Source organism: Petaurus breviceps, unplaced genomic scaffold (assembly GCF_028583685.1).
Source record: "Petaurus breviceps papuanus isolate PSGF00001 unplaced genomic scaffold, PetGlider_PUasm1.0 174, whole genome shotgun sequence".
NCBI classification, from domain to species: Eukaryota; Metazoa; Chordata; class Mammalia; order Diprotodontia; family Petauridae; genus Petaurus; species Petaurus breviceps.
The window spans coordinates 29,429,247-29,452,996 of record NW_027185761.1 but is presented as its reverse complement, the minus strand read 5'-3'; the positions used below and the strand labels follow the sequence as shown (position 1 = coordinate 29,452,996).

Here is a 23,750-nt window from a genome sequence, read left to right as displayed (position 1 = left end):
CTGCTCACTTTACTCTTCATTATTTAATACAAGTCTTTCCAAGATAGACAAAACTAACATCTTTTATGTAATTATGGACCTCATTTATGCAGTGCTAGTATTCTAGGGCTTGATGCAAACGCTCACATCTGTGCACAGGAACAACTAAGTTTTTTCTTCAAATATGTGTATATGTACACACATATATGTATATGTGTATACATATGTATATATGTTTCCATGCACACATATATATGTGTGTACATGTGTGTATTTTAAAGCCAAATATAGATACCTTCTTGATTTAGTGCATAGCATATAAGATTTAGTTTCCCAAAATCAAGGTTTCAGTCCTTTTTTCTGAAGGCTATTACATATGCATAATAGAATGTGAATGGAACTATAGGCAAGTAACCACCTGAGCATCAGTGTTGTTATTTATAAAATGGAATAATTATATTGCCTTCTTCAGGGGCTGTTTCAAGGTTAGAATGAAATATTATGTATAAGATGCTTTATGAAGTTAAATGTGTTATATAATGAGTATTATAATGGTAATAAGAGTAATTGTTATTATCAAATTGTTTTTATTATTGTATTAGTTTAATCATTATTTGATTTGGGAATAGCTAATAATTCTCCTTTTCCCAGTTAACCAATTATGTGTCCTTTTGCTCAATTTTATTTTAAGCCAGAAAAAATTCAGGTAAGGGAAGAGAGGAAGTTATTCATCACTTCTAATGTATTTGCTTTCAAGAAGACATGGGACAAGTATCAGATGTGAATTTTTGCTACTTTTTTTTAACACTTTTATCCTTCTTACAGATTGGCTGAGCCAACTGTGCACAGTGTTTGATCTTAAACTATTTTGGTAGTTCATGATGGAATATTTATGAGTGAACAAATTAGACGGGGTGTTCTACACATCCTTATGTATTTTTCAAACCTTTATGTTATGCTCAATATCTTTGAGGCCTTTAGGGTGTCTCCTCAGTGGCTGGTTCCTTGACTGTTAAAAAATGTCTCAATCACTGCCTTCCAGCACCAAGAGTCCAGTGCTTACTTCATACTTGCAGCAAGGTCTTTGACGCAACAAAATTACTTTCATCGGTGGATAACTAATATTTGAAATTTTACCTGCCCATTCTATTATACTAAAATATCATAATAACCACAAGTCTTAGTGAGAAATGCTTATTGTCAGCTATAGTAGAGCTGAATTATAAACTTCCCTAAGATCCTGAAAGATATCACTGGGGAGAAACACTTCAGATTATGAATAACAATCAGGAAGAGTCAAGTCCCTATTCAAAACTCTCTGAGTATCCTAGAGATGGGAAGGACCTTAAAATGTCATATGCTAACACTGCTCCAAGGATAACCAGTGCAGGCAAGACTCCCTTATGAAGCTATCCAAATATGAAGATGATATTCACAAATAGCTGACGGTTAGGTAATGTCTGCACAATTATGGAACAGCTGGGTGCTACAGTGGATAGCGGGTTCAACATGGAATCGGAAAGATCTAAACTCCAAGTCTGACTCTTTCATCAGCTCTGTGATCCTCATCCAACCACACAAGCTTTCAGAGCCTTTGTTTTCACATCTAAAAAGTGGGGAGTGATAATACATATGCTAAGTACAAGGGTTTCTGTAAGGTCTGAAAGAGAAAGTGCCTGTCAAATACTTTTCAAGTCTTAAACACTATGCAGAATGTCTATTACATCTAATATAAAATGTCTACATAAGGATCTGGACTTGGAGTCTGGGGAACCAGAGTTCATGTTATGCATCTTATACACACTTGCTCTGTGACATTGGGTAAATCACTTAACCTTTCAGTGCTCTATGTGATTCTCAAAGACAATGAGTTTCATAGAATGTGCTGACCTACACTGGAGGAGGTTTCCTGATCTAGGCATTATCCATAGTCACAAAATCATAGGTGCAGTCCCTATCACTATGAGATAAAAAGTAACTAGGAAGTATAGGGGATAAAGTGCCAGGAGTCAGAAATGACTGAGTTAAAATCCAACTTCATACACATACTAGCTGTGTGACCCTGGATAAGTCACTGAACTATATTTGTCTCAATTTCCTCCTTTCTAAAATGGGAGTTATAATTGCATTTACCTCCCTCAGTTGTAAGATTAAATGATATAATCTCCCATAGGGTTTACAACAGTTCCTTGCACATGATCAGTGCTTTATAAATGTTAGCTATGATGTGAGGATGATGATTATAGATATAATCAAACTACTTCAACTAAAGCTATGACAGAATTGGTCAGTCAGTTTCCCATAATCCTTATTAGATATGACTGAGTGATGCAAATCCAGAACAATTTTTCATATGAGTACAGATTATGCTCAAGTTGAGAAGCAGCAAGATTTAGCAGATTAAGAGGCTATTGGATTTCAAATTAGGAAGCCTTGAGCTCAAGGACCCACAATCAGATCTCACCTCTGCCATTTACTACTAGAGTGAGTCACTGAAATAAACTATCTGGGTCTCAGTTTCTGATTCTGTAAAATGATGTAGTTTGACTAGATGGGCTGTGAGATTGCTAACATCTCTAAATCTGAAATCTTATGCATCTTTAAGGAGGCTGACTTAGTTATCATTTCAGATAAAAAGAAACATAGAAACTATGTGTCATATCACTTCTGCAGAAAAAGTGATGATTCAGTGCCTAGAATCATGCACCAATGTTATCCATCCTTCACAAACTAATAGCTAACAAATCCATTTTATAATTACAGATCCCAGAATGTTTATGTGAATACAAAGAAATTAACCATTTCAGAAGCAGAGCATTATCCCAAATAAAACTTTAGCACACAATTTTCCAGGCATAACATCAATACCCAAAACTTTAAGAACAATTTTTAAGAGATGCAACCACAACCAATACACATAATCTCTGATTACACTTGTGTGTATATACTCTCTCCTTTAAAGCACAATTCCATCCTCCTTATAACATAGTAGAACAGTATGAGAGATATGCCTGATGATCAGAGAGTTTAAGTAATTTATTTCAGAGAAGACAAAGAGTGTGCCCCAGTGGAAATAGAAGTGAATGTAGACTCAAAGGAACCAAGTTCAAATCCTGAATTTTACTATCTTCAAACCATTTCACATGTCATGGCACCAGTTTCTTCTTGAAACTGATGTTGGAGGGCACCTCTTAGCTGAAGTAGATGGCCTTGGAGGTCCCTTTCTGACTTTATGACCCCAAGTGCCAGAAACAGAGTATAAATCCAGGTCCTTCTCACTACTGGTCTATGCACTGTGTCAAGAAGTCTTTGTGATATTCTTTTAATCATGCCATAAACAGGAAGGGAGGAGAAAGATACAACAATTGTTGGCTGAAAAAGAAAAGCATATATATGCCTTTTCTTTAGTTTCAGCCCACAAAATAGTAATGTCACAAACTCTGTTTTTGCTTTAAAAAAAAAGAAGTCAGGGGAAGGGGGCATTTCTTATCCAGATGAAACTGTTGGATTTGAGCTATTGACTGGGAGTTAAAAGGCTGCGGTCTATAAAATAAGCCATCCCATCTCAATGTAGTACTCCTAACATGATCACCAGGGATATTTCCTGACCTTAATTTACAGTGAGGAAGACATACAAGAAAGCCAATTTTCCACTTCAGATCCCATAAAAAAGCTTTTAGACTGACTGCTTATACTTTATTAAACAGAAGATTTGTTAAAAATACACGCAGTCTCAAGCTTTATTTTTCTCTACTGACATTTAAGTGGATAGACAAGATTAGGTTATCTGCTTAAGAAAAGCATAGAGTACTTCACATTCTTTCTGGAAAATACTCTATAGAGATATCTGTGACCCATTCAACTTTTGATCTTTTCTATTTTTTTTAGGAGAATTTTATTTACTCTGTGTTTTTTTTTAAGGAGGATCTCTCCTGGAAAATTAATGGTCCTCAGAGCCTGAAGCTCCATGCTTCTATATAGCATTTAGGTCATTTCCAAAAGGTAATTGGTGAATTCAATAGAAGATAAGTGACAATAAACAAATAAGTGACAATAAACAATAGATAAATATGATTTTTATAGTGAAGAAAACAAAATGATTAGTCCTTACCTATAGCCTTAGTGTGTGGCTGGAAAGTAGGTTTCTAAGCTAGGCTGTTTAATTCTCTCCTCTTATTAATGCAGATGTGTGATCCTGGGTAAGTCATTTAAGTTCCCAGTGGTCCATGTTACTCTATAAAAGATGAAATGTGTAGAATGACGGACTCCAAGTCATAAAGAACTGAGTTCAAATCCCACATCAGAATAGCTTTGTAATCTGGGCAAGTCACTTAAGCTCCTAAGCCTCTGTTTCCTTATCCAGAAAATGACTATAGCAAAAGCCTCTAGCTCATAGAGTTGTTGTAAGTATCAAATGAGATAATATTTGCAAAAATGCTTTTGAAAACTTAAAGTGCTATATAAATGCTCTTGTTTTTCTTATTACTTAATGGAGAGGAGTAATGGCTTGGGTTTAGATGAGTACAATGCAAGATTCAAAGTCATAAGGGCAAGAGAGAGACTTAGGTAAAGTCATTTAAGAGAATCTGAAGAAACTAAGAATATTTTCACCAGAAAAAGATCAGGGAGGCTTCAGAGGAGAAGGCATGAACGAATGAACAGAAGAATTCTGAAAATCTGAGAAAAATGTGAATTACCCACGTAGGGGAATGTCTTGCATGGTTATAGGAATAGACAATGCATTTGGAAACAGTAACATTTATGAAGCAAAATAATGATAATGTTTTAAAAGTTGAAGAGGTAGCTTGGTGCCAAATTGAAGCCAGCTTTAAATGAAAAATGAAGGATTTTGTATTTTATCCTATAAGCAACAAGGTAGTTATTGATTTTTTTTCGAAGCAGAGTAGTGAAAATTTAAGATTAATACCTTAAGAGTATTTTGGCAGGCATGTGATGTATGTTCTAAAGAATGAAGAGATGGGACCCATTAACAAACTATTACAATAGCTCAGGTGAGACATGATAAGGACATGAATTAGCATGGTAGCAATGCACTGGGACAAGAGGCAAATGAGAAAGATTTTGTAGATCAAAAATCCACAATAATTGGTAACCAATTGGATATAGAGTGAGAAGGAGGGAAAAGCAACAAAGAATGATAATCCTATATGAGATTTTGAACCTGGGTGACTGGAAAGAAGCTTGCCAATAAACTGGACTTTTTAGTGTGGGGGAAGAAAAAGAGTTCAATTTTAAGCATAGTGAATTTGACATCCTGGAGGCACTGTCCAGTTTGGGTATCTAGTAGGTAGTTTGAGACACGGGCTTGGACTTCAGGGGAGAGTTTGAAGCTGAATAGAGTGATCTGAGAATGATAATTCTCAGTTGATAAAATCACAAAAGGATCTCATGGACAGAGACAGAGACAGAGAGAGAAAGAGAGAGAGAGAGAGAGACAGAGACAGAGAGAGAGAGAGAGAGAGACAGAGAGAGAGAGACAAAGAGACAGAGAGACAGAGAGACAGAGAGAGAAACAGAGAGACAGAGAAAGACAGAGATACAGAGAGAGACAGAGAGACAGAGACAGAGAGAGACAGAGAGACAGAGAAGAGAGAGACAGAGAGAGACAGACACAGAGGCAGACACAGAGACAGACACAGACAGACAGAAAGAGAAGACTGGGACATGGCCCTTTTGGAGACATTGATGCTTAAGACATGAAAGAAACAGATGATGAAACAGCAAAAGGGATTAAAGAGCATCCAGAGAGAAGAAGAAAGGAGAGAGCAAGATCTTGAAATTCAAATGATAAAATACTATATACCACAGGAATTCTTAACTCTCTGTCTCTATCTCACACACATACACACCCACAAACACACATGTACACAAAAATGTGAGTGTAAAGATTGTCCTGTGAAGCTTAAACATCCTTTCTCAGAATAATGATTTTAATTGCAAATAAAAAGTATGTATTCAAATAAAGAACTAGAAGGAAGTGGTCATCAAAAATTTTGGAAACCAGAGAAGGAAGGATGAAGTCTTATAAAAGACAATCAGATTTAGTAATTAAAATGTCATTGATAAACTTTGAGAAAGTCATTTAAATAACATGGTGAGATCAGGATGTAATTTACATGGAGGAGTAAATGGAGTAAAAATTGGAGGAGTGGATGAATTGAGTGCACATTAAGCTATTAGACGTCGTAGGAGATGAGCAATGAAAAGAACACTAAGATGACACTGAGGTAAAGAAAAGGTTGAGGATTCTTTTTAAGTATTGGTGACATATGGTTAAGTGGTTAAATAATATGGAAGGAAGAGATGGAATAGAAGAGAAAGGGAAAATCAATTTGATATTTAAATTATAAATATGCAACACATATATTTTAAATATATACATATATGTATATCTTTGTTTGAACATGTAAGCTATATTGAAAGCCTTGCCAGGCAAGGAAGATACTTTGTCCAGGGGGCATGGTGGGAAGTAAGAGAAAAAGTCAAAATAAGAATCCTCAGAGAAGTTAGAGAATTCCAGAATGAATTCAGTTGGGTGATAAATGTGATGCTCAATGTGTACAGTATGTTAAAGTATGTAAAGCACATTATATACCTTATCTCACTGGAACTTAACAAGAACACTGCTAATATGCACTGCTGTTTTCTGTATTATATTAATGAAAAAAATGAGATTCTGGGAAAAGATATGGTTGCCCCCCCTACCCCCAGAGTTCTACAGCTATCAGGTAAGAGATCACAGGATTTCCTTAGATAACATGCTTGTAATTATTAGAGAAACATGACATTTTAGACCTAGAGCTGAGAACCTCCTATTTCATAAAAAGGACTGTCACTTGTTCAAGGTCAAGGTCAAGTATGTGAACCAGAGCTGAAATTCAGGCCTTCTGACTCCCACAGTTAAAACTCTGCTTGCTCTGGGAAGTTTTTGTGTTTTTGTTTGTTTCTTTGTTACAAAGAATTGGTTTAGTTTTTTTTTTTTCTTGGTAGAAGTTTTAAAAGATGAAATCCATTCCAATATAAAATAATCATACATCCCTGAAATTCATACCCCTCCTTGAATATTGGTTGTGCTGATCTTTAGGAGTATTTACTTTTGATTTGAAGTTATCTTCAAAGCCATCATAATGTATGTTTCATTTCCCTGCTCTCAAGGGAGAGATAAGAGTGTTGTCATGGATAGCAATGGAACAGAATGATAATATATTCAGTTTTAAAAAAAGGGAACCTGGAACAATATAGGATCTTGAAGACTGTGTAATATTTGAAAAATTAGTAATTATTTGTAGCCTGTAAGTGTGTGGGTATGGTGTCAGAAGTTTGGCCTGGTTTTTACTACCACAATTATTGGGTGACATCCAACAAAATAAGCCTCTTGTGTTGGGAGAAAAGGAAGAGCAGAGGCTGTTAACCTTTTTCCTGCCTACATCAAATGCTTCTATTGATTTTATTCTCATGATTATCTTTGTTATAATTGTCAACTCACTAATGTAGCATCAATACTCAATGAAATACCCTGGATTGTTTTGAATAATTAGATTTAATATTAAAAGGAGCCACAAAAGTCATCAGTTCCATTCCCATCATTTTACAGAGAAGGAATTTGAGGCCTAGAGAGATTATGTAATTTCCCCAATGTTATACAAGTAGTTTATCTACACAGAAAGAGTTGATGTTCAAACTTCTCCTAAGTAGTTCCCTTTTACAAGTTTTCTCCCTCCCTCATTAGAATGTAATCTCCAATAGGGTGGGAATTACTTTTTTTTATATTTGCATTCTCCAGAACTCAACATCAGCCTGACTAACAATGTTAGTTATAATATAAATACTTCTCTTCTTTAGCTAACTAGCTAGCTGTCATTGTTTTTCACTCATTCATTCTTGTTCAACGTTTCATAGACCATACTTAGTAGACCAGGCCCTTCTATTCTCCAACATTTCTCAGACTCTGCCCAATTTCATGCTTATTGTTTCCATGAGACTATCTATCTCATCCTTTGCTGTTCCCTTTTCCTTTTGCCTCCAATCTTTCCCAACATCAAATCTTTTTCAATGAGTCCCATCTTGCCATTATGTAGTCAAACTATTTAAGCTTCAGATTCATTGCTTAACCGTCCAGTGAGCAGCCTGAATTAATCTCTTTAAGTGTTTATTTATTTGATCTCCTTTCTGTCCAAGGTACTCTAAAAAGCCTTTTCCACCACCACAATTCAAATTCATTGATTCTGTGGTGCTCAGATTTCCTCAAAATCCAAATCTAACAGCCATACATTACTACTAGAAAAATCATAACTTTGAATATACGAACCTTTGTCAGCAAGATAATGTCTCTGCTTTTTATTATGTTGTCTAGACTTAGAATAGCTTTCTTCTAAGGGAGCAAGCATCTTTTAATTTCACTGCTGCAGTTGCCATCTTCAGTAATCTTTGAGCCCAGGAATGGAAAATTTGACACTGCTTCCAATTTTTCTCCCTCTATTTGCCAGGAAATAATGGTACCAATTGACAAGATTTCAGTTTGAGGAATGTTAAACTTCAAGGCAGAATTTGTACTCTCTCTTTCACACTCAAGAGGCTTCTTTGTACTTTCTGCCATCAGAATGTTATCATCTGCATATCTGAGATTGTTGAGATTTCTCCTTATTTCAGACTTCCATTCATCCAGCCTTTCATTTTGCATGATGCACTCTCCATATGTTAATTTTTTTTTTTAAAGCAATTGGGGTTAAGCAACTTGCTCAAGGTTACAAGGCCAGTTATTTCTGGGTGTGGTGCTGAGTGTCTGAGCCCGGGATTCGATCTCCAGGTCATCCCAACACTGGAGCCGGTGCTCTTACTCGCTGAGCCACCTGGCCGCCCCTGAGCAATTGGGGTTAAGTAACTTGCTCAAGGTTACATGGCCAGGTGTTTCTGGGTGGGTTCTAAGTGTCTGAGCCCGGGATTCAATCTCCAGGTCTTCTCAACACTGGAGCCGGTGCTCTTATGCTGTGCTACCTGGCCGCCCCCATATGTTAATTTTTTAAGGGACAATATACAGCATTGTCATAGTACTTTTCCAATATTAAACCAATTAAACCAATATTAAACCATATTCAATTCTAACTGTTGCTTCTTGGTCCATATACAGGTTCCTCAGGAATAAATAAGATGATATGGAACTCTCATGTCTTTGAAAAATTGCCATGTTTTCTTTTGATTCTCATGATCAAAGACTTTAGTGCAGTTAATGAAGCAGAAGTATATGTTTTCTATAACTCCCTTTCTTTCTTTGTACGCCAGGGAATTTGGCAATTTGGTCTCTAGTTCCTCTGCCTCTCCCAAAGCCAACCTGCTCTTCTGATAATTCTCAGTTCCCATATTGCTGAAGCCTAGATTTCAGAATATTAAGTATAACCTTGCTGAGGTATGAAATTAGTGAAATTGTTGGAAACTTAAATACTCCATGGTACTGAACTTCTTTAGGATTGGGCATAAATTTATCTTTTTCAATCCAGTGGTCAAGGTTGAGTTTTCTAAATTTGTTGGTATATTTGCTGACACTTTAACAGCATCATCTTGTAATGTTTTAAATCATTCTACTGGCATTCCAATACTTGCTCGATCTTACTGTTAGCAATGTTTTCCAAAGCCCATTTGACTGTATTCTTCAGAATGTCTGTCTTTAGATCAGCAAGCACACCACTGGTGATATTAAGATCTATTTTTGCATAGTTCCCTTGTGTTTTCTTGCCACATCTTCTTATTCTCTTCTGCTTTTATTGAATCTCTACCTTTTTATTTTGTTCATTTTTGCATGAAAATTCCCCTTGATATCTCTAATCTTCTTGAAAAATATCTTGTATTTTACATTGTATCAGTCACCATTCTTTTTAACTTATTTTCTGAAAACAAGTCCAGTACTCTTTACTGGGGGTAAAACTGTAAATTTCCTTTAACTAATTCAATTAGGGCAGTAGTAGGGGAGTGACTGCAGTTGGCTTGTTGGAGGGTCCCATTGTATATATGGTCATACCAGGAGAGACTAGATTTAACAGTTTAATTTTGATACATAGGACTTGATATTCTTATCTCGATGTATGAGACTGCTATTCTGAAAGTAATATAGTACATATATTGATGGGGCAAAAAGTTTTAATCTCACGCAAGGTCCTTGGATGGGACTAAGTATAGAAATATGACAAAAGGAATTTCTCATTAGCAAAATGTTGATTGTGATACAGTGTCTACCAACTATGGGCTATTTTTTTCTTGTTATTAAATATAAAATGAGACGGTTAGATGAGATGATCTCTAGAATCTTTCAGTATATGGGATAATGATATAATCGAGTTTGCAACTTTATGTATGCTCATTTTTAATAATATTTATATATCTGAGTATTTCTTTTTGCTGAAGGATTTTCAGCTCAGAAGAGAAACAATTATTTGTTTGATCTATACTGTATTGGTGTTGCTAAGGGCAACAGAGTTCTTAGCTAGTTTTTTTCCAGTCCAACTTGCTGTTGCTTAAACTGCAAAGCTCTAGTGCTTAAATAGCCTAATGGACAAAGTGTTCCATCATTGCTCTGGCTTTATTAAATAACAGTGATAGAATCCCAGATCATTGAATTGGAGATTGAGAATGTTATCTTAGAAATCATTTACTCAAACCTTCCCATTTTTACACATTTGAAGAAACTGAGGCATAGATGGCTAACAGGACTTCTGTAGGACTTAAAAAATGTATTAGACAGAGGCAGAACTGGGATTAAAACAGGGTAAAGATCTCTATGATGTTGGTGTTTATAGAATCCTTTTTTAAAGAGAAAATACTTCAAAGCATCTATCTTTTTTTCTGAGCTGATTTTCATTTCCCTAATGGCTACTTCTGACTTCCCAAAGCTGGCTTTACAAAGATCAAACCAAGACTTTCTACACTAAAAAGAATGAAGGTGCCCTACATAACTTTCTTATGGAATCATAACAAAATAAAGCACCTAAGGTGTTCAGAATTTTTAGTGATCAATCAGAAACCAAATGAGTAGTTATTTGGGATATTCTACAAAAGTTCTGTGGCTGTCTTTCATTGATTCATTCACTTAACATCTGTTGGTGCTTATGATATACAAAGCACGGTTCTGGGCTGTTGATGGATATAAATTTTAGATGAAACAGAGCCTCAGACTAAAGCAGTATACAACCTAGGAGGATAATATTACACAAGCACATTGTTTTTTTAAATAAATATTAGTTTAAAAATTAGTTTGTTACCAAGCAGACAATTCAATAATTTATTAGGAGGAGAAAGGACAAACAAAACATAAATAAGTGGATAATTATATAATAAATGTATTAGAGAACTGCAAACCATAGTGTTATGTGAAATCTGAATAAGAATATCAATATTGCAAAGGGTATCAAGTACAGGTTTCATAAAAGAGGACTCAGATGAGATGGACTTTTCTAGACGTGAAAGAATTCAGTGAACAAAGATAACAGAAAGGTTACATAGAGTAAGTATAAAATATGATGTAAAAATGGAGGAAAAAGAGGAGAGTTCATCTGGGGGCTTCAGAGTAGTGCAAAAGAGATAAATGTGGGGCGGCCAGGTAGCACAGCAAGTAAGAGCACCGGCTCCAGTGTTGAGAAGACCTGGAGATCGAATCCCGGGCTCAGACACTTAGCACCCACCCAGAAACACCTGGCCGTGTAACCTTGAGCAAGTTACTTAACCCCGATTGCTTTGGGGTGGCCAGGTGGCTCAGCGAGTAAGAGCACCGGTTCCAGTGTAGGGCACGACCTGGAGATCGAATCCTGTGCTCAGACACTCAACACCACACCCAGAAATAACTGGCCGTGTAACCCAAGTTACTTAACCCCAATTGCTTTAAAAAAAAAAAAAGAGAGATAAATGAAAACTCTCAACACAAAAAAAAGTTAACTATATATTTTATAACATCATGAATTTATCAAGTTAAAGTACTTTTTTGATTGAGTCATAGATGAGTTAAGATGCAGATGATGTTTGAACAAATCCTAGATAATACTATTGAACCGATGACACAAACAATGGTATATAAATTAGGGGGAAATAAATGCTTAATCATTGTGGGAGGATCAGTGTTTCTAGCCATCTTCAGAAATCAAATAACATTCCTCAGGAATAATGTGTTGGGATTAGTTAAAGGAGATAGACTACTTCTTGCCTCCTATATATCTGAGAGGCAATTGAAGTAGCTGGTAATCAAGATTTGGGGTTACCTTGAGAAGACAGGACACCCACCCACCCCACAGACTCTATGCCAAACATCAAAAGAATGAGGGTAGTAAGCCTGAAAGGAATGTCATAGTCATCATTTACAATGCTACATGAAAGACTAGAACATTAATGATCAATGTATCTAGCATGGAGCTCAGAGAGGACAACTTGGACACATCAAAGAAAGGCAGCTTCAAGTGTTTATCTCTTCAGGATAGAAGAGAAGCTATATATTCAAGAAAGGAGCCAATCACTAGAGACCAGGAGAAGGCTACATATCAGACAAACTTCATGGGAAGTTGATTAAATGGAAAAAGAACTTCTAATAATCCAAAGTCGAGTCACTAAGCACTTATCAAGTGACTAATATGTGCCTTGTTCCTCACCGGAAACAATTGAATGCATAGTTACATATGTGAATATGTGCATGCACCTGCATACATATGCATGTATATGTGAACACACTGGTGTAAACATGTACATTTGTATATGGTATTTGCTTTCAAAGAAGTCAAAGTTTAGTGAGGGCTCAGCGGTGGTGGCTGCAGCGGTGCCTACCAAGGAGATGGAGGCAGGCAGTCAGACAGACGAGGCCACCCCATGGGCTGGTATGTGGGAGCTCAGCATCACTCTCCAGGCAGCCTTGATGAGAACTTGGAGGGCACTGGAGTTGCTTTAGGTCATAATCAGCCTCTGAAAACAAGAGAAAGCAAAATGGAAAAGCAATTATCCCATGAAAAATGGACAACTGCACAGCAAGAGAAATGAATTTTGGTATATGGTACCAACCTTTGAAGGCTGTAAAGAAATTCGGGATGCTCTGAAGGCTGGTGCACATGCATTTTAAAACAATGATCATGAACTGGCAAAGCAATCATTGATGGTGCAAATTAAACATTACCACATAGTGCCTTTAGGGAGTTTTATGATGAACTGGGAAACACAAATCAGCTTCCAGTCTATTGCTTGGCATGATAGAAGAGAAGAGTGACATAGAGACTCTGGATACTCCTGATCCACCACCAAATTCTGGATATGAATGTCAACTCCATTTCAGCCTTTCCACAGGCAAAGATCTCAAACTTTTGGCTCATAGTACATACACAGGGTACCACATGAAGAGGAGGTTGAATGCAGTGGAAGGGGTGGAACCAAGTAGTCAGTGCTGGTTCTTTCCAGGCAGGCCACTCACTGACAAAATGACAGTGGAAGAATTGAAGATCCCAAAGGACTGTATAGTACAGCTTTTTGTGAGCCAGCCTTTGCAGAATCCAATGCCAGTTGAGAACTGAACTGGTCTTGTTGGCTGGCTTTCTCTTATTCTATTTTTTTTCTCTTTTATGGCAGGAAATTTATTTTTACTGCCCTTATCTACCCATGAATTCTTAGGAATGACCAAAGAAAAATTCCATCTGTGATGGAGATCTACTCAAAAAATAAAACACAAAGAGCCAGCCTTTGAGACGCATGTGATTGCCATTTCTAATGCAAGAGTCAGCAATAGATAGTCATTTATTAAAAAAAATAAATGGATATGTTTCAATGAATAAAGCAGAATGAATGAAGAAGAGCACCTGTTGAATTTAGAATCAGTTTTTTTTTAAGGAAACCAAATTAGGGTTTTTCAAAAAAAATTCCTATCACGTAATTTACCTCCAAATATAGCTTTGAAAAATGGCAATAGAAGTACAGTATCTGTGATGTTTCTTTTCTGATTTTAACTGCTGTTACTCAAAATTCATCCATCAAGGGAGAAAAATGAGGAAAATATCCCTAGCATTGTGTTTCAGCATCACTTTCCCTTGTTTCGTGTGTTGAGATATTTTTATGTACATACCAACCAATTTTGGTACTTTTTATCAAGCTGATGATAGGCAGCCTTATGATGTTACTGACTTTGGAGCACTAGGCAATAAATTAATAAATCAGTAAAATCTCTTATAAAAAGTTTAATAAGGGAAAGGCTTGGAAACAAAGATGATACACAGACATGACATATATAGGCTAAATTAGAAATAATCCCAATAGGAAGTCATTAAGATAAAGGAGGATTAAACCTTTTTCATAGATGGTCACTTTAGGTGAGACTGGAAGGAATCTAGTGAAGTTAGGAGGGAGAAAGGAGGAGGGAGAGAATTCCAGCTATAGGAAATAGCCAACAAAAAAATGACCAGAGTAGAGAGATACAGTGTTCAATGATAGGAACAGCAAGGATGCAAGTCTAATCACTGAATCAGAGTATGCAGAGAGGTATAAGTTGTAAAAAGATTAAAAATGAAAGATGAATCGAGGGTATGAAGATATTTAAATCTCAAATAATTTTATAGTTTGTGCTAAATACCATAGAGAGTCATTTGGGGTTTATTAAATGGAGGGGTACTGTGTCACAAGTTGTTAGACTTGGACTTTAGAATGATCAGTTTGATATCTGATTGGGAGAAGGTCTGAGGTTGGTAGAGACTTGAGGTAGGGAGACCATTCAACAGGCTAATGCAATAGTATTAGCATGAGATAATGAAAGCTGCACCAGCTTGTTGGCAGTGGCAGTAGATAGAAGATGCAATGTATGAGAGATATTATGAATGTAGAAATGACAAAATGACAGCTGATTGAATGTGTGTGTGAGAGAGAGACAGAGAGAAAAAGACAGAAACAGAGAATGAAGAGTCCAGGATAACTACGTGACCAACCTATGTGACTTGTGAGATGGTGGTACCCTACACAGTAAAAATGAAGTTAAGTAGAAAAGAGGATCCTGGGGGGGGGATATAATGAGTTCATTATGGAACATATTGAGTTTAAGATTTCTGTGATACCTCTACTTCCAGTTCATACTGAAGGTAAAGAGAGAGGTCAGGAATGAAAAGAAGTATCTCAGAATAATTTGCATAAAGATGATAGCTAGTTCTATGGGAGTTGAGATCACCAAGTAAAATAGAATAGTTTGACTTAGGGCAGAACTTTGTGGGACACCCACAGATTGCCAGTATGATCTAAAGAACCAGCAAAGGAGACAGAACAGGTCCAACATCAAAGGAATCAAAGCTCTCTATAGTTTATGAAAAAAAATATTCTTTAAACCACTATCATTTGAAGAAATTCAAATTAAGACAGCTATGAGATACCACCTCACACCCATCAGATTGGCTAATATGAAGGAAAAGGAAAATGATAAATGTTGAAGGGAATGTGGGAAATCTTGGACACTAGTGCACTGTTGGTGGAGCTGTGAACTGATCCAACCATTCTGTAGAGCAATTTGAAACTACAACCAAAGGGCTATGAAATTGCACATTCCCTTTGATCTAGCAATGCCACTACAAGGTTTGTTTCTCAAACAGATTGTTAAAAAAAAATGAAAGGAAAAAGAACTTATCCTACAAAACTATTTACAGCAGCTCTTTTTTTTGGTGACTAAGAAGTGGAAATTGAGGGGATACCCATTAATTGGGGAATGGCTGAACAAGTAGTAGTAGGTAATTGAAACAATGTTGTTGTGCTATAAGAAATGATGTGGCAATTTGCTGTAAAACACTAGGATAAGGAAACTTTGTTAGGCACGTGCTGGTGTGCATCATGCCACACACTACTATTAAAAATGGTCAGAGAAGTAATCATTTACCCCAGGAACAATTGAGTTTCAAGGCTCCCCTGCAGAGACAATTAACAAATTTTACACCATAATCCAAAACAGATGAATTGGAAAACCAAGGTCTATAGTTAGCCCTATTGAGGAATAGCTAGTTACTTATCAGCTATACCTTTATTCTGGCAAATAAGTAGAAGTTAACAAGTAGGCAAAAAGAGTGAACCTAAGGGAGCATGGTTAATGACTAGTATTTTTCCATTTCCCATTCATATGGGATTCAATGTCAAACCAATACAAAAAGCATTAAGTGTCTACTCTGTGTCAGGCACTTAAACAATTCTGGGTATACAAAAATCATGAAAAAAAAACTAGTCCTTGCATCACAGTCTTAGAAGATGCATTGAAAGCACAATCATTTGGAAACAAAAAGTTGTCCATCAGCTCTCCCTCCACTTTGGCTTTGACTTGTAGTCTTTTCAAGTTAAATAATTACCATTAGTTCAGCAGGTGGCATTGATGCTCTTTCCATCCTTGTTGAAGACATCCTACATCATTGTTGAAAACATCATGCTCAAAAACACTGGAGCAAGCACAAGTCAGTGAAGCAAGGCTTCATTCCATAGATGACTGGGAAAATGTGAGAAAATAGTCCATGTTCTAGAACCCATGCAAGCATGCTGTCATAGAACTGGTATACAATAATGATGAGCTTTTCTGGGTAAACAAATTTTGCCATAATTTTCCACAAGCCTCCATGATTGACAGTATCAGATGTCTTGGTCAGTTCACCAAAGATTGTATATAAACTTCTGCTTTTGGCATTTCATCTGAAGTTGTCAGGCAGCAACACCAAGTTATCTATTTTTAAGCCCTTTCTGAAGCTATACTATCTTTTGAGTAGATGATCATCTTCCAGGTGAAGAATCCACCTATTAAGGAAGAATCTGGGAAGAGCAATATCTAAGAAAGAGTCCCCATTGTCATTGTCACAGGACAACTTATTTCCTTTTCCTTTATAGAGATTGGAAAATGGAGGCATCCTTGCACTCCTGGAGGATAACCTCTTCTTTCTACATAAGCTGGAAGATTTCAGTCAGCTTTTGTATGAGCAGTGGACCACCTCTCTTGTAAATATCAGTTAGAATAGAATCAGCACCAGGTGTTTCACCACAGGAGGAGCTCAATGGCATTCAAAACCTTTTCTTCAGCTGGAAATTCAACTAAAGGGGACTTACTTCAACATGAGGTATATGGCCAATGACTTTATCATTGGTTGATGCTCTGTTGAGAACATTATGAAAGTGTTCACTCAGCCCTCACTCTGTATCATATCCTTGTCACTGCACAGTGTGGCTCTATTAGTGCTAAGTAATTGAGATGCATCATAGGTCTTTGTAACACAAATAGCCTTTAGGGCATTGTAAAAGCACATGGGATAGTTACTGTCTACATGAAACTAAATTTAATTTGCCTCCTTACTGAGTCTGAGTATTGTGCATCTCTCAGCTTTACTTACACTTTATTTTTGATGTAGTTAAATGTTGCCTTCTTAGAGATGGATCAACTATTCTCTGGTAAAGCCCATGGAGTTCTCGGTTTTTCACTCAGTAACTTTAGAATTTCCACATCATTGTCATCAAACCACTCTTCATTTTTGTGAGTTTTCTGCTCCAGATGAGTAAATATGGTACTGTACACCAAATCTCTGAAAGTCGTCCATTACTTTTTAGTTTTACTGTTGCCAACTGTGTGTTGGGTCAGCTTTTCCCATTTGCCATGAGATAAATCTAGCATAACTCTCATATGCTGTCTTTTTCCTTATAATGGCATAGTCTATTAAGTACCAGTGTTTTCTGTGAGGGAGTTTTATTGCTTTTGGGTAAATGAAAGAGTGATGGTGAAGAGAAAGACACGAGACACACAAGTCCTCAGTAGTAAGTGACCACTTCTGTTACTCTATTACTCCCAAAGATTCCCTGCCATGTCACATACTCTGTGTCTACTCTGGCATTAAAATCACCCCAAATTACAAGCATGTCCTCTTTTGGAACACTGATGATCAGATTCTCTAGGCCTTCATGATTTTTTTTTTTAAACTCATCAGGGTCTGTCATGGTGAGAGCATACACACTGATAATAGTGATGTGGCATTTCCTGAAAGTGGAAAGCACATTATTATAAATCTTCCATTTAGACCTTTTGAGAGGCATGCAAGCTTGTTAACTATATTAATTTTGATTACAAACCCTGCACAAGCTTGATAGTGCCCCTCTTCACAGCTCCCTTTCCAGAAAATGTGTATCCAACTCCAACTTCAGTGAATTTGCTTCTATTAGCCAATATTGTTTCACTCAGGGCTATTATTTGGATGTAATAACTGCTGAGTTCACTCACAATAAAAGTTCTTCATCTTTTATGTCTACTGAAACTACTTAAACAAACACTTTAAGGTTGTCCATAACTGTGTGCACCTTCTATGTACCAAAGGTTAATGGAATCATCTTCGCAATAGTTTTTGCACATTTTTTTTTGTTTTGAGCACATGCTAGCATCCAATCTGCCATGATAAACAGGCCTTGGTTAGGTTAGATGAAGCAGACAATTTTAGTGTATCTTTTCTTGCTTCTTCCTCATGCTAGGAGGTGAGCAGTGCAGTCTTTTAAAAAAAGGATGCTTCTACACCCAGGGGGTTATTGAATCCCACTGCTGCTTTGGTCCAGTGAGAAAACAACCTTGTAGCCTGGGCCACTTGCATTCAGGGTTGTGATACAGCTACCACTATTTCTACACCTGTTGTTTCCTCACTTGCTTATTGTCATAAGACGTTGAGGTATGTAAAAATGGTAAAATGGTATGGGTGATGGCTTTTGATTAATGCAATAAATTAGATTTAAGTGAGACAGAGTGGAACATTCATTGGCCTCACCCTCTCCTCTAGAGTTATCAAAGTCCAGGGCAAAACAAAAGGCAAGACTATTGACAAAGTCTCAGGGTACAGTGGACAACCTTTGTTTCTTCTATGTCTAATCAAGCTCTAAGCACTCTGCGGCAAGAAGCCCTACATAAGAGGGCAGTGTAGAATTGAACTGCTTCACCAAGTTATCAAGATGAGGTATGAGAATTGTAATTAGTGCAGGGGTGATGACCTGGAAAGAACTGAGGTATAGGTGATTAGAATTCTTGTCTAAGGAGGAAGAATAGGCTTTGGAGCTGCAAAGCCAAGGGGAATGTGGAAAGATAATGGATTATGATCAGATAATGAAAAGACATAACTCATGAACATGGAAGTCACATATTTGTGGGTTATGAGAAGATAAGGGATATAAACATCTTTGTGTATAGTGTTGATGACATGGAAGAATGAGAAGGGTAGAGTTAACAATCATTAAAATGTAATAACACTCAAGAAAGTGTTAATGTATGCTTAAGTCCCCTAGTGTAAGGGCAGAGTTAGGAGAAAAGAGAAAGTCTGTGATCCACATACTAAGCTCATTAAACTAGGAAGGAGAATGTTGTGCATCTCAATAGAACTTTGGCATTGAAGTCTTGATTTGTAATAAATTCGAATGGAATAAAGCTAAAAGGAAGAGTATTACTGAATGAAAATATTAAGAAGAGTGTGGAAGTCAGGATTGATGTTAAGATTGAAAGTTGAACTAATAATGAAAAGAACAATCGGGGAACCTGCATCATCAAGAGGGAGCCAGGCTTAGTGAGTGAAAAAAAAATGGAGCAGGTGAGAAAAGAAACACTTTAACATGAAGTCTATTGTGTTACCTGTGAACGAGGCATTCTAAAGGCAAACAGAAAAGAGGTGTATAGTTATAGAGTGGGCCTTTGGCCAAGTTGGTTGAGAGAGTTGGGAATAAAGAAGTGGGCAGTGAGGGAGGGAGAAAGTGGTTTGAAAAATAAACAGGGATTAGGAATCATTGGAATGGGGAGAAAATTAGAGTTGGTAGTGTTAAACATCAAAGAATTAGTTCTGATAGGTTATTACTGTCAATAAGGGTTCAGTCTAGGGATAGAGTTGTCCTACTGGACTTTAAGATAGGTAAAAATATACTTTCCCAGTCACCAATGGAGTGGACAAAACTAATAATTAACAATGAGAAAACACAGGTCCTCCACTAGAGTCAGCACCACACAATCTATATGTAGAAATATCAGTTACAGAAAATGAAGTTTTGAATACTGTGGGTAAGTTCACCTACCTTGGCAGTACACTTTCCAAGGAAGTACACATTGAAAATGAGGTTGATACACACATTGTCAGAACTAGCACAATGTTTGAGAAGCTCCAAAGGAAAGTTGGGGAAAGAAGAGGCATTAGACTGACTACCAGACTGAAGGTCTACAGAGCCATTGTGCTGACTACATTGTTGTATGCCCATGAAACCTGGACAGTATACCAGTGCCCTGCCAGGAAACTGAATAACTGCCATTTGAATTGTCTTAGGAAGATTTTGAAGATTACCAGGCAGGATAAGGTCCTGGACACTGAGGTTCTTTCTCAAATGAAACTGCCAATCATTCAAACTCTACTTCAGGGAGCAACTCCAATAGACTGGCCACATTGTTCAAATGACAAAAGTAGGCTTGCCTAAAAGACTACTTTATAGAGAACTCACACAAGACAAGCTCTCAGATGGTGGTCAGAAGAAGCAATGAAAAGACATTCTCAAGGTCTCTCTGAGGAACTTTAGAATTGATTGCCTGACATGGAAGACACTGGGACAGAATAACCCAGCATGATGTGTCCCCATCAAGTAAGGTGCTGCACTCTATGAGTAAAGTAGAATTGAAGTAGCTCAAAATAAATATGAGATGCACAAATTTAAAGATTTCACCCCAAATATTCACATGGAGTATTTGTACCCTGCCTGTGGTAGAGCATCCCAAGCTTATGTTAGTCTGATCAGCCATGGTCTTACACACTGGAACTTGACAATAACATAGTGATGTTATTTTGATTCTTTTTAAAAACTAAGGACAACAACCAATCAGTGTTTACCCAAAGATTCAGATGGTAGTGTGTAGTTGGAAAGTCAGAGTGGGGGTGGGGAAGAGGCCTGGGAAGGCACAAAGACAACTGCTGTGACTTTGTAAGTGTTCAAAGAAAATGCTTAGAGAGTGATTGAAAGGTTATGGGTTTCTCTGTTGGTGACATTTTCTAATTCTCCCTATGAATCTTGTATTTACAAGGATAGGTTGTGACCGTAGGTTGAAGGAAAGATTTGTACCAACCATTTAAAACCTGAATCCACTCTCCTCAGAAGACAGTGGTGTATTCCTTGATTTACACAGAAAAAAAAAACTTTCTTAGTAATATCCCTGAGTGTATTTTGGGTGACATCAACTGGCTTGATATTGAGGAGATGTAAATCACTTGATAATCAATGGTGAAAAAACCAGATGAGTGACAGAATTAGAAAAATCCAAATACTTTAAGGTTAGCTGTAGGGGAAGAGTCCTAAACTGTCCCCTGGGAAGCCAATGCAACAGTAGGAGTGAGGTTGTAGAGTGTCCCAAGAGGATGAGTTAAAATAGCATAGTTTGATTACTATGCAGAATGTGTAGAGGGGAGAAATATATGATGAAGTAAAAAAAAAAGGCAAGTACCAGGTTTGGAAGACATTTAAAAGCAAGGAAAAAAAATTTGGATTTTATTCACCAACCAATAGAGAGACACCAAAATTTTCTGAGCAAAAGAGTGACAATTTTCACCAAACAGATGAAACCATGTCTTTCAAAAAAATGCAAAATTTTCTTAGGATGACGATTAAAATGAGACACATAAGGTAGAGGGAAAAAGTTAATGCAGTGAGTCTTTTTTCAAAAGAAAAAGAAAAAGCACACACAGCATTATGGCTTTTGGAATGAGTCAGAGTTGATCTGTTTCCTTATTTTTGTGTCAGCATACAAACATTTCATGTGTTTTTTACCATGGGCTATAAAACACTCTCCACCTGAACCTCTGGATAGTACAAACCAATCAATAATAAAGTGCTTTGAGTCAGAGAGTTCATGCAGAGAATCAGCATGGGCTCTTTAAGGAGAAGTGCTATTCAGGCATCAACAATAGCCCTACACCATACTGTCAGAGCAGAGAGATCAATCTCAAAGTGCAGGAGAAATCACGTAATTCATATAGACAGAAGTCTCTGCCTTAATGGAAAAGGAATGTCTCTAGTACTGAAGCACAGAGGGAAGACTGAGATAGAAATGTGAAGGGGTGGACGTGGGAGTTGGTTGGATGAGGGCTGAATTGTTCAGGTAATCACCTCTGAACTAAGAAGTCTCCGTTAAACAATAGCATGTTCATATCTCCAATATCTACTAACTTTTATTGGGGTTAAATGAGAGGAGATTGTTCTTTACTTATTTAACTCATGTTCCTCTCCTGAACCACCCTGCTTTTGGTAAATTTGGTGTATTCCCACTTATTTGTGGATAGATTATCCACTTGAGAAATTTCCTGTGGCAGTCCCAGTTCCCCTCTCCTTTCACCCCCATCAGTTGCTCTTGAGTTAGAGTAGAATAGAACCAGGAAGAGACAGAATTGCTCAGTGGAAAGAATGCTTTATTTAGAGACAAAGATCTGACATTCAATGCCAAGCCCCACCATTTATCTCTTGCTTAAATTTGGACAAGAAAGTTTTAGTTGCATTTTCCCTTCGGTAAAATGGAGTCAGACTACTTAAAAAAAAGATTCCTTCAAGCTCTATATCTGTCCTTCTATGGACCTATTTGGTGAGAATAGATTGGTTTAGACACCTTCTGAAGAGAAGTAGATGATTAAATGAATGGTCTAAGTATATTGGTGAAGGAGTATTGTTTTTGCTCTAACTTTCTAAATAATGTCCAAATTGATCTACAGAATGTGAGCTTCTTGAGAACAGGCAATAATTTTTGGTTTCTTCATGGGGTCCCTAGCACTTAGGCTGGTACCTTGTGTATAGGTGACACTTAAATAATAATTTGTTGGTTTCAAATGACTCATTCTTCTTGATATATTGAAATGTTTGTGTTTATTAAAATTTTTATTTATGTTTAAATAATCATGATTTTTATGGTTGTCAAATTAAGAATAAAAAAAATAGAGCTAGAAAAATCTATGGGGAAACTGTCCATTTTTTTGACAGCAGAGTGATAAACAAGAAAATGGATTCTAATTCAATTAAACTTTAAAACAATAATGACAGAAAAGCCCGAATTAATTAGTTTGGATAAAAAGTAAAAAAAAAACTACTTATGCTTTAAAGTAAAAAGGCATCATTTCTGAAGCACCCATAGTTTTCTACATTATTTAATTTCATCTAGAAACTGGGTTTAGAAAATAAGTGAAATATAAAAACCCCACATATGAGAGATATTAAAAGGACAAATAGATAACAGAAAGAATTTCCATTTAACAAATGTTTATTAAGTTCCTTCTATGTACGTCTGTATTAGGCACAGAGGGTAACAGAGACCTCAAAAAGTTTATGACAACATAGATAGCTATAGATAAAATAGAATACTATGGTATATACACAAAGGATGTATATGCAGCAGGAATTAAAAATAAAGTACAGAAGAGGAATATAAAGAGTTATTAAAGCTAGTGGTGGTGGGAGCTTCTAGTTGAGGCTACTAGGAATAAATACTGAGAGAAACTAGACCAATTCAATTCACACTTCCTTAATGGTGCAAGCATTCATGGAGATAATTTTCAGATGAACCCTTCAAGATTAAATGATTTACCAAAGGATGTATACCTAGTAAGTGCCAGGATTTCAGCCATGATTTTATAATTTGGAGATAAGTGTACTTTAAAAAATAACATTATATTAATTCAATTTAATAAATGTATAAATGCCTATTCTATACAGTGTATTGCCTATGCAAGTTTGGTGATTAGGTATAGGAGGACCATCCTATATGT

General features: G+C 36.6%; 1 pseudogene; it reads left to right on the top strand.

Annotated features, from left to right (window-relative positions):
* The first annotated feature begins 12,837 nt into the window (after positions 1-12,837).
* LOC138158415 (ubiquitin domain-containing protein 2 pseudogene) lies at positions 12,838-13,529 on the top strand (annotated as a pseudogene).
* Positions 13,530-23,750: the final 10,221 nt, after the last annotated feature.